Below are 11,640 nucleotides of genomic sequence, written 5' to 3'. Positions count from 1 at the left end.
GGAATAATATTATCCCTTTTCGTGTTAGCTTCACTAACAATTCTAACCTCACATTTTACCCTAGCGAGCATAATACCCATTATTTTATTAGTCTTTGCAGCCTGCGAAGCAGCACTAGGATTATCACTATTAGTTAAAGTATCAAATACATATGGCACTGATTATGTTCAAAATCTTAACCTACTTCAATGCTAAAATACATTGTCCCCACAATAATACTTATACCTCTGACCTGATTATCAAAAGGCAATATAATTTGAATTAATTCTACAACTCACAGTCTATTAATTAGCCTCACAAGCCTTCTCCTCATAAACCAGTTCAGTGACAACAGTCTTAACTTCTCGTTAGTATTCTTTTCCGACTCTCTATCAGCACCATTACTAATTTTGACCATATGACTTCTTCCCCTAATACTAATGGCTAGCCAACACCACTTATCAAAAGAAAACCTTACCCGAAAAAAACTATACATTACCATACTAATTCTACTACAACTATTCTTAATCATGACTTTTACTGCTATAGAACTAATTTTCTTCTATATTCTATTTGAAGCAACACTAGTCCCAACACTCATTATTATTACCCGATGGGGAAACCAGACAGAACGCCTAAACGCCGGCCTCTACTTCCTATTTTATACACTAGTAGGCTCTCTCCCCCTACTAGTCGCATTGGTTTATCTCCAAAACATTACTGGGTCTCTAAACTTTTTAGTACTCCAATACTGAATACAACCCCTATCCAACACCTGATCAAACATTTTTATATGACTAGCATGCATAATAGCCTTCATGGTAAAAATACCACTATACGGCCTTCACCTTTGGCTACCTAAAGCCCATGTAGAAGCCCCTATTGCAGGCTCCATGGTCCTTGCAGCAATTCTACTAAAATTAGGAGGATACGGTATATTACGAATTACAACATTTTTAAACCCACTTACCGAATTTATAGCATACCCCTTTATTATACTGTCCTTATGAGGCATAATTATAACCAGCTCAATCTGCCTCCGCCAAACAGACCTTAAATCATTAATTGCTTACTCCTCCGTTAGTCACATAGCACTCGTTATTGTAGCTATTCTCATTCAAACACCTTGAAGCTATATAGGAGCCACGGCCCTAATAATCGCCCACGGTCTCACCTCATCTATACTTTTTTGTCTAGCAAACTCCAACTATGAACGAATTCATAGTCGAACAATAATTCTAGCCCGAGGCCTACAAACTTTCCTTCCACTTATAGCCACCTGATGACTTTTAGCAAGCCTAACCAATTTAGCCCTCCCTCCAACAATTAATCTAATTGGGGAACTATTTGTAGTAATAGCTTCCTTCTCATGATCCAACATTACAATTATTTTAATAGGACTAAACATAGTAATTACTGCCCTATACTCTCTTTATATATTAATCACAACACAACGAGGCAAATATACCCACCATATCAACAACATCTCGCCCTCCTTTACACGAGAAAATGCCCTCATATCATTACATATATTACCGCTACTATTACTATCACTAAACCCAAAAATTATTCTAGGACCCTTATATTGTAAATATAGTTTAAAAAAAACATTAGATTGTGAATCTAATAATAGAAGCTTATATCTCCTTATTTACCGAAAAAGTATGCAAGAACTGCTAACTCTTATGCCCCCGTGCATAATAGCACGGCTTTTTCGAACTTTTAGAGGATGACAGAAATCCGTTGGTCTTAGGAACCAAAAAATTGGTGCAACTCCAAATAAAAGTAATAAACCTATTCTCTTCCTTTGCACTAATCACCCTACTACTACTAATTATTCCCATCATAACCACAAGTTCTGACAACTATAAAACCTCTAACTATCCACTCTACGTAAAAACAACTATCTCATGTGCCTTTATCACCAGTATAATTCCCACAATAATATTCATTCACACTGGCCAAGAAATAATTATCTCAAACTGACACTGATTAACTATTCAAACTATTAAATTAACACTCAGCTTCAAAATAGATTATTTCTCAATAATATTTGTACCAGTAGCATTATTTGTTACATGATCCATCATAGAATTCTCAATATGATATATGCACTCAGACCCTAACATCAATCAATTTTTCAAATACCTTCTCCTATTTCTTATTACTATACTCATTCTCGTCACAGCAAATAATCTATTTCAACTATTCATTGGATGAGAAGGTGTAGGAATCATATCATTTTTACTTATCGGATGGTGATATGGACGAGCAGACGCAAATACAGCAGCCCTGCAGGCAATCCTATATAATCGCATTGGTGATATTGGTTTTATCTTAGCAATAGCATGATTTCTTACAAATCTTAACGCCTGAGACTTCCAACAAATCTTTATACTAAACCCAAACGATTCTAATATACCCCTAATGGGTCTTGCACTAGCCGCAACTGGAAAATCCGCCCAATTTGGTCTGCATCCATGACTACCCTCCGCTATAGAAGGCCCTACTCCTGTCTCAGCATTACTCCACTCAAGCACAATAGTAGTAGCAGGCATTTTTCTATTGATCCGCTTCCACCCACTAACAGAGAACAATAAATTCGCACAATCCATTCTACTATGTCTAGGGGCTATTACTACTCTATTTACAGCAATATGTGCTCTTACCCAGAATGATATCAAAAAAATTATTGCTTTTTCCACATCCAGCCAACTAGGCCTTATAATAGTAACAATTGGTATTAACCAACCCTACCTAGCATTTCTTCATATCTGTACACATGCCTTTTTCAAAGCTATACTATTTATGTGTTCTGGCTCTATTATCCACAGCCTAAATGACGAACAAGACATCCGAAAAATAGGAGGCTTATTTAAAGCTATACCATTTACCACAACAGCCTTAATCATTGGCAGTCTTGCACTAACAGGAGTACCTTTCCTCACCGGATTCTATTCCAAAGATCTAATTATTGAAACCGCTAATACGTCGTATACCAACGCCTGAGCCCTTTTAATAACACTAATCGCCACCTCCTTTACAGCCATTTACAGTACCCGCATTATTTTCTTTGCACTCTTAGGACAGCCCCGATTCCCAACCTTAGTTACCATTAATGAAAATAACCCCTTTCTAATAAATTCTATTAAACGTCTAATAATCGGAAGTCTTTTCGCAGGGTTTATTATTTCTAACAGCATCCCTCCAACAACAATTCCTCAATTAACAATACCTTATTATTTAAAAATAGTAGCTCTAACAGTAACAATTCTAGGCTTCATTTTAGCACTAGAAATTAGTAACACAACTCAAAACCTAAAATTCAACTACTCAACAAATATCTTCAAATTCTCTAATATATTAGGATATTTCCCCATAATTATACATCGTCTAACTCCTTATGTAAATCTAATAATAAGTCAAAAATCAGCATCCTCTCTCCTAGACTTAATCTGACTCGAAAATATTCTACCTAAAACAACTTCACTAATCCAAACAAAAATATCAATTATGGTTACAAATCAAAAAGGCTTAATCAAGCTGTATTTCCTCTCTTTCTTAATTACAATTACCGTTAGTATTGTTCTATTTAATTTCCACGAGTAATTTCCATAATAACCACTACACCAATTAATAAAGACCACCCAGTCACAATAACTAATCAGGTACCATAACTGTAAAGAGCTGCAATTCCTATAGCCTCTTCACTAAAAAATCCAGAATCTCCTGTATCATAAATTACTCAATCCCCTAAACCATTAAATTGAAACACAATCTCCACCTCCTCATCCTTTAATACATAATAAACCATCATGACTTCTATTAAGAGACCAGTAACAAATGCCCCTAGTACAGTCTTATTAGATACTCAAATCTCAGGGTATTGCTCCGTAGCTATTGCCGTTGTATACCCAAAAACCACCATTATCCCTCCTAAATAAATTAAGAATACCATTAAACCTAAAAAGGACCCACCAAAATTTAATACAATAGCACAACCAACTCCACCACTCACAATTAATCCTAACCCCCCATAAATAGGCGAAGGTTTCGAAGAAAATCCTACAAAACCAAGCACAAAAATAATACTCAAGATAAATACAATGTATGTTATCATTATTCTCACATGGAATCTAACCATGACTAATGATATGAAAAACCATCGTTGTCATTCAACTACAAGAACACTAATGATCAATATCCGAAAAACTCACCCATTGATAAAAATCGTAAACAACGCATTTATTGATCTCCCAGCCCCATCAAATATTTCATCCTGATGAAATTTTGGCTCCCTACTAGGAATTTGCTTAATCCTACAAATCCTCACAGGCCTATTCCTAGCAATACACTACACATCTGATACAATAACAGCATTTTCCTCTGTCACCCATATCTGCCGAGACGTCAATTACGGTTGAATCATTCGATACATGCACGCAAACGGAGCATCAATATTCTTTATCTGCCTATTCATCCATGTTGGACGAGGCCTATACTACGGATCATACACTTTTCTAGAGACATGGAACATCGGAGTAATTCTCCTATTTACAGTTATAGCTACAGCATTCGTAGGCTACGTCCTACCATGAGGACAAATATCATTCTGAGGAGCAACAGTTATTACCAATCTTCTCTCGGCAATCCCATACATTGGTACAAACCTAGTTGAATGAATCTGAGGGGGCTTTTCAGTAGACAAAGCAACCTTAACTCGATTCTTCGCTTTCCACTTTATTCTACCATTCATCATTGCGGCACTTGCTATAGTACATTTACTCTTTCTTCACGAGACAGGATCCAATAACCCAACAGGAATCCCATCAGATGTAGATAAAATCCCCTTTCATCCCTACTACACCATTAAAGATATTTTAGGCATCCTATTCCTATTTCTCTTCTTAATAACACTAGTACTATTTGCACCAGACTTGCTTGGAGACCCAGACAACTACACTCCAGCAAATCCACTCAACACACCTCCTCATATTAAACCCGAATGATACTTCCTATTTGCATACGCAATCCTACGATCAATTCCCAATAAATTAGGAGGGGTCTTAGCCCTAGTCTCATCCATCCTGATCCTAATTCTTATACCCTTCCTCCACACATCCAAACAACGCAGCATGATATTCCGACCATTTAGTCAATGCTTATTCTGAGTCTTAGTAGCAGATCTACTAACACTTACATGAATCGGAGGACAACCAGTTGAATATCCTTTTATTACCATTGGACAACTAGCATCTATCTTATATTTTCTCATTATTCTAGTCCTTATACCAGCCACCAGCACAATCGAGAATAACCTTCTAAAATGAAGATAGTCTTTGTAGTATACTCAATACACTGGTCTTGTAAATCAGAAAAGGAGAACAATCAACCTCCCTAAGACTCAAGGAAGGAGCTATAACCCCACTATCAACACCCAAAGCTGAAGTTCTATTTAAACTATTCCCTGACGCTTATTAATATAGCTCCATAAAAATCAAGAACTTTATCAGTATTAAATTTTCAAAAATTTCTAATAATTTAATACAGCTTTCCACTCAACATCCAATTTACATTTTATATCCATTAATTACACAGCAAAACATGTGATACAATCCTACGCTTTATAGTACATAGAATTAATGTATTAGGACATACTATGTATAATAGTACATTACATTATATACCCCATGCTTATAAGCATGTGCTTTTTACTGTTTACAGTACATAGTACATACCATTGTCCATCGTACATAGCACATTAAGTCAAATCAATTCTCGTCAACATGCATATCCCGTCCCTTAGATCACGAGCTTAATTACCATGCCGCGTGAAACCAACAACCCGCTAGACAGGGATCCCTCTTCTCGCTCCGGGCCCATAGACTGTGGGGGTAGCTATTTAATGAACTTTATCAGACATCTGGTTCTTTCTTCAGGGCCATCTCACCTAAAATCGCCCACTCTTCCCTCTTAAATAAGACATCTCGATGGACTAATGACTAATCAGCCCATGCTCACACATAACTGTGGTGTCATACATTTGGTATTTTTAATTTTTTGGGGGATGCTTGGACTCAGCAATGGCCGTCTAAGGCCCCGACCCGGAGCATGAATTGTAGCTGGACTTAACTGCATCTTGAGCATCCCCATAATGGTAGGCACGAGCATCATAGTTAATGGTCACAGGACATAATTATTATTTCACATCCCCCCCTTCCATTATTTTCCCCCTTATATAGTTACTACTATTTTTAACACACTTTTCCCTAGATATTATTTTAAATTTATCACTTTTCCAATACTCAAATATCACTTCAGAAGGAGGTAACTATATAAGCGCCAATTTTTCTCTAATTATGCATAGTTAATGTAGCTTAAACAGTAAAGCAAGGCACTGAAAATGCCTAGATGAGTGTATTAACTCCATAAACACACAGGTTTGGTCCCAGCCTTCCTATTAGCTCTTAATAGACTTACACATGCAAGCATCCGCACTCCAGTGAAAATGCCCTCCAAGTCAATAAGATTAAGAGGAGCTGGTATCAAGCACACACCCGTAGCTCACGACACCTTGCACAGCCACACCCCCACGGGAGACAGCAGTGATAAAAATTAAGCCATAAACGAAAGTTTGACTAAGCCATATTAATTAGGGTTGGTAAATTTCGTGCCAGCCACCGCGGCCATACGATTAACCCAAGTTAATAAGCACACGGCGTAAAGCGTGTTAAAGCACTGTACTAAATAAAGTTAAATTCCAATTAAGCTGTAAAAAGCCATAATTGCAACAAAAATAAACAACGAAGGTAACCTTATAGCCGCTGAAACACGATAGCTAGGACCCAAACTGGGATTAGATACCCCACTATGCCTAGCCCTAAACACAAATAGTTGTGTAAACAAAACTATTCGCCAGAGTACTACCGGCAATAGCTTAAAACTCAAAGGACTTGGCGGTGCTTTATACCCTTCTAGAGGAGCCTGTTCTATAATCGATAAACCCCGATAAACCTCACCATTCCTTGCTAATACAGTCTATATACCGCCACCTTCAGCAAACCCTAAAAAGGTACAAAAGTAAGCACAATCATAATACATAAAAACGTTAGGTCAAGGTGTAACCTATGGAATGGGAAGAAATGGGCTACATTTTCTAACCTAAGAAAATCTAATACGAAAGTTATTATGAAACCAGTAACCAAAGGAGGATTTAGCAGTAAACTAAGAATAGAGTGCTTAGTTGAATTAGGCCATGAAGCACGCACACACCGCCCGTCACCCTCCTCAAGTAGGCACAATACACTCAAATTTATTCATACGTATTAATCACATGAGAGGAGACAAGTCGTAACAAGGTAAGCATACTGGAAAGTGTGCTTGGATAAATCAAGATATAGCTTAAACAAAGCGCCTAGTCTACACCTAGAAGATTTCACATATTATGAATATCTTGAACTAATTCTAGCCCGAAAAAATCCATTCACGCTAAATTATCAATACACTGTAAAATAAAACATTTATTCAACAACAAAAAGTATAGGAGATAGAAATTTTAACACGGCGCTATAGAGAAAGTACCGTAAGGGAATGATGAAAGAAAAAAATTAAAGTACAAAAAAGCAAAGATTACCCCTTGTACCTTTTGCATAATGAGTTAACTAGTAAAAACTTAACAAAATGAATTTCAGCTAAGTACCCCGAAACCAGACGAGCTACTTATGAACAATTTATCGAGAACCAACTCATCTATGTAGCAAAATAGTGAGAAGATTTATAAGTAGAGGTGAAACGCCCAACGAGCCTGGTGATAGCTGGTTGTCCAGAAAATGAATTTTAGTTCAGCTTTAAAAATACCAAAAATATAAACAAATTATAATGTATTTTTAAAAGTTAGTCTAAAAAGGTACAGCCTTTTAGAAATGGATACAACCTTAACTAGAGAGTAAAACTTAATATCAAACCATAGTGGGCCTAAAAGCAGCCACCAATTAAGAAAGCGTTAAAGCTCAACAATAAAATAATGCTAATTCCAATAATAAATAATCAACTCCTAGTCTAATACTGGACTAATCTATTGAAAATAGAAGCAATAATGTTAATATGAGTAACAAGAAGCAACTTCTCCCCGCATAAGTTTAAGTCAGTACCTGATAATATTCTGACTATTAACAGCAAAATAAGAGAAACCTAACAATAAATAACTTATTAACTACACTGTTAATCCGACACAGGAGTGCACCCAAGGAAAGATTAAAAGAAGTAAAAGGAACTCGGCAAACACTAAACCCCGCCTGTTTACCAAAAACATCACCTCCAGCATAACTAGTATTGGAGGCACTGCCTGCCCAGTGACAACCGTTAAACGGCCGCGGTATCCTGACCGTGCAAAGGTAGCATAATCACTTGTTCTCTAAATAAGGACTTGTATGAATGGCCACACGAGGGTTTTACTGTCTCTTACTTCTAATCAGTGAAATTGACCTTCCCGTGAAGAGGCGGGAATATGCCAATAAGACGAGAAGACCCTATGGAGCTTTAACTACTTAGCCCAAAGAATCAAATTTTATCACCAAGGAAACAACAACACTCTTTATGGGTTAACAGCTTTGATTGGGGTGATCTCGGAGAATAAGAAATCCTCCGAGCGATTTTAAAGACTAGACCTACAAGTCGAATCACACAATCGCTTATTGATCCAAAAAATTGATCAACGGAACAAGTTACCCTAGGGATAACAGCGCAATCCTATTCAAGAGTCCATATCGACAATAGGGTTTACGACCTCGATGTTGGATCAGGACATCCCGATGGTGCAACCGCTATCAAAGGTTCGTTTGTTCAACGATTAAAGTCCTACGTGATCTGAGTTCAGACCGGAGTAATCCAGGTCGGTTTCTATCTATTATGTATTTCTCCCAGTACGAAAGGACCAGAGAAATAAGGCCAACTTTAAATAAGCGCCTTAAATTAATTAATGATATCATCTTAATTAACTTCACAAACAAATCTTGCCCTAGAAAAGGGCCTTGTTAAGGTGGCAGAGCCCGGTAATTGCGTAAAACTTAAAACTTTATAATCAGAGATTCAAATCCTCTCCTTAACAACATGTTTATAATTAATATTTTAATACTAATTATCCCTATTCTTTTAGCCGTGGCATTTCTCACACTAGTGGAACGGAAAGTCCTAGGGTACATACAATTTCGAAAAGGCCCAAATGTTGTAGGTCCCTATGGCCTACTCCAACCTATTGCGGATGCCATTAAACTTTTCATTAAAGAACCACTACGACCCGCCACATCTTCAATCTCAATATTTATTCTAGCCCCCATTCTAGCCCTAAGTCTAGCTTTAACCATATGAATCCCCCTACCCATACCATACCCTCTCATCAACATAAATTTAGGAGTCCTATTCATATTAGCAATATCAAGTCTAGCCGTATATTCTATTCTCTGATCAGGCTGAGCTTCCAATTCTAAATATGCACTAATCGGGGCCCTACCGAGCGGTAGCACAAACAATTTCATATGAAGTAACACTAGCAATTATCCTACTATCCATCCTCTTAATAAACGGATCCTTTACACTCTCTACCCTAATTATTACACAAGAACAAGTATGACTTATTTTCCCAGCATGGCCCCTGGCAATAATATGATTTATCTCAACACTAGCAGAAACAAACCGGGCTCCATTTGACCTCACCGAGGGCGAATCAGAATTAGTTTCTGGCTTTAACGTAGAATATGCAGCAGGACCATTTGCCCTATTTTTCATAGCAGAATATGCAAATATTATTATAATAAACATCTTCACAACGATTCTATTCTTAGGAGCATTCCACAACCCAATCTTACCAGAACTTTACACAATCAATTTTACCATTAAATCTTTACTACTAACAATCTCCTTCTTATGAATCCGAGCATCCTATCCTCGATTTCGCTACGACCAACTAATACACCTATTATGAAAAAACTTTTTACCCTTGACATTAGCCCTATGCATATGACACGTATCACTACCCATCTTTATATCAAGCATCCCCCCACAAACATAAGAAATATGTCTGACAAAAGAGTTACTTTGATAGAGTAAATAATAGAGGTTTAAGCCCTCTTATTTCTAGAATTATAGGAATTGAACCTACTCCCAAGAATCCAAAACTCTTCGTGCTCCCAAATACACCAAATTCTAATAGTAAGGTCAGCTAATTAAGCTATCGGGCCCATACCCCGAAAATGTTGGTTTAAACCCTTCCCGTACTAATAAATCCAATCATCTTTATCCTCATTCTATCAACAATAATACTAGGCACCATCATTGTTATAATTAGCTCCCATTGACTACTTGTCTGAATTGGATTTGAAATAAATATGCTCGCCATCATTCCCATCATAATGAAAAAGCATAATCCACGAGCCACAGAAGCAGCAACTAAATATTTCTTAACCCAATCAACGGCCTCAATACTACTAATAATAGCCGTCATTATTAACCTAATATTTTCAGGCCAATGAACTGTAATAAAACTATTTAATCCAGTGGCATCCATACTCATAACAATAGCTCTCACTATAAAACTAGGAATAGCCCCATTTCACTTCTGACTTCCAGAAGTAACACAAGGCATTCCATTATCGTCAGGCCTAATTCTACTTACATGACAAAAATTAGCACCCATGTCCGTTCTCTACCAAATTTTCCCATCCATTAACCTAAACATGATCCTAACCATCTCCATTCTATCAATCATAATTGGAGGTTGAGGAGGACTAAACCAAACCCAGCTACGAAAAATTATAGCATATTCATCAATTGCTCATATGGGTTGAATAACGGCAGTCTTACCATATAATCCCACAATAACACTACTAAACCTAATCATTTATATTATCATAACTTCCACTATATTCACATTATTTATAGCCAATTCAACTACTACCACACTATCACTATCACATACCTGAAATAAAATACCCGTAATAACCGTCCTAGTCCTCATTACCCTTCTGTCAATAGGAGGACTTCCCCCTCTATCAGGATTTATGCCAAAATGAATAATTATTCAAGAAATAACAAAAAATGACAGCCTCATCCTACCCACTCTCATAGCAATCACAGCACTACTAAATTTATATTTCTATATACGACTCACATATTCCACCGCACTAACAATATTTCCCTCCACAAATAATATAAAAATAAAATGACAATTTTCTACCACAAAACAAATAACCCTTCTACCTACAATAGTTGTCCTATCTACTATATTATTACCACTTACACCAATGCTATCAATTCTGGAGTAGGAGTTTAGGTTAATCCAGACCAAGAGCCTTCAAAGCCCTAAGCAAGTACAATATACTTAACTCCTGATAAGGATTGCAAGACCATATCTTACATCAATTGAATGCAAATCAACCACTTTAATTAAGCTAAATCCTCACTAGATTGGTGGGCTCCACCCCCACGAAACTTTAGTTAACAGCTAAACACCCTAATCAACTGGCTTCAATCTACTTCTCCCGCCGCGAAGAAAAAAAGGCGGGAGAAGCCCCGGCAGAGTTTGAAGCTGCTTCTTTGAATTTGCAATTCAACATGAAATTCACCACAGGACTTGGTAAAAAGAGGAATATAAACCTCTGTCTTTAG

General features: G+C 37.0%; 1 pseudogene; it reads left to right on the top strand.

The window, feature by feature from the left end:
* Positions 1 to 7,416: 7,416 nt before the first annotated feature.
* Positions 7,417 to 11,296, top strand: LOC133053795 (NADH-ubiquinone oxidoreductase chain 1-like; annotated as a pseudogene).
* The last annotated feature ends 344 nt before the right edge of the window (positions 11,297 to 11,640 follow it).

The sequence above is a fragment of the Dama dama genome, unplaced genomic scaffold, assembly GCF_033118175.1.
Source record: "Dama dama isolate Ldn47 unplaced genomic scaffold, ASM3311817v1 ptg000296l, whole genome shotgun sequence".
NCBI lineage: Eukaryota > Metazoa > Chordata > Mammalia > Artiodactyla > Cervidae > Dama > Dama dama.
Note: the sequence above shows the minus strand (reverse complement) of the source record. Positions and strands in the feature narration are given on the sequence as shown.